The sequence below is a fragment of the Orycteropus afer genome, unplaced genomic scaffold (genome assembly GCF_000298275.1).
Source record: "Orycteropus afer afer isolate SDZICR_OR568_19922 unplaced genomic scaffold, OryAfe1.0 scaffold00058, whole genome shotgun sequence".
Classification (NCBI taxonomy): domain Eukaryota; kingdom Metazoa; phylum Chordata; class Mammalia; order Tubulidentata; family Orycteropodidae; genus Orycteropus; species Orycteropus afer.
In genome coordinates, this window is record NW_006921645.1 from 11,553,322 (window position 1) to 11,554,144 (window position 823).

An 823-nucleotide genomic window follows, 5' to 3' on the forward strand; every position below is an offset into this window, starting at 1 on the left:
GGTCAATGACATGAGACAAAGTATATGTGAACTGCTGTATGAAAAGTGAATTTACTCTGTAAATCTTCGCCCAAATCCTAATAAAAAAAAAAAAGTCAAAAAATAAAATTATGATGAGAGAGATGGAAAAAAAAAAACTCACTGCTATTGAGTTGCTTTCCAACTCATAGCAACTGCTCCTTGGGTTTCTGAGGTGGTATCTCTATGGAAGTAGATTGTCCAGTCTTCCTTCCGAGGAGTGGCTGGTGACTTTGAACTGCCAGTCTTCTGGTTAGCAGTCGGGTACCTTAGGCACTATGCCACCAGAGCTCCCTGGTATATTAAAGTCTCCTACTATTACTGTGGATTCATCTATTTGTCTTGTCAATACTGTTAAAGTCTGCTTTATGTATTTTGGGGCTCTTTCATCGGGTGTGAAGGTATTTATTATGGTTATGTCCTCTTGTTCATTTTATGCTTTAATTATTATATAATGTCCTTCCTTGTCCCCTGTGGTGGATTTTGGCTTAAAGTCTGTTGTATCAGAAATTAGTATTGTCGCTTCTCCTCTTTATTGTTTGCCATTTGCTTGATTCATCTTTTTCCAATCCTTGTTATTTTTTAGTCTGTTTTTGTCTTTGTTCTAAGGTGAACCTCTTGTAGACAGCATATTGATGGGTCATATATTCTTATCCAGTCTGCAACTCTCCATCTCTTGACTGGTGCATTTAATCCATTGATGTTCAGTGTAATTATCAACAAGTGGGAGTTTTTTGCTGTCATTTCTTTTACTGTTTTTTTCATGATTTTGCTGATTTATTCCAGTAAGTTTTTTTTTTTTTTT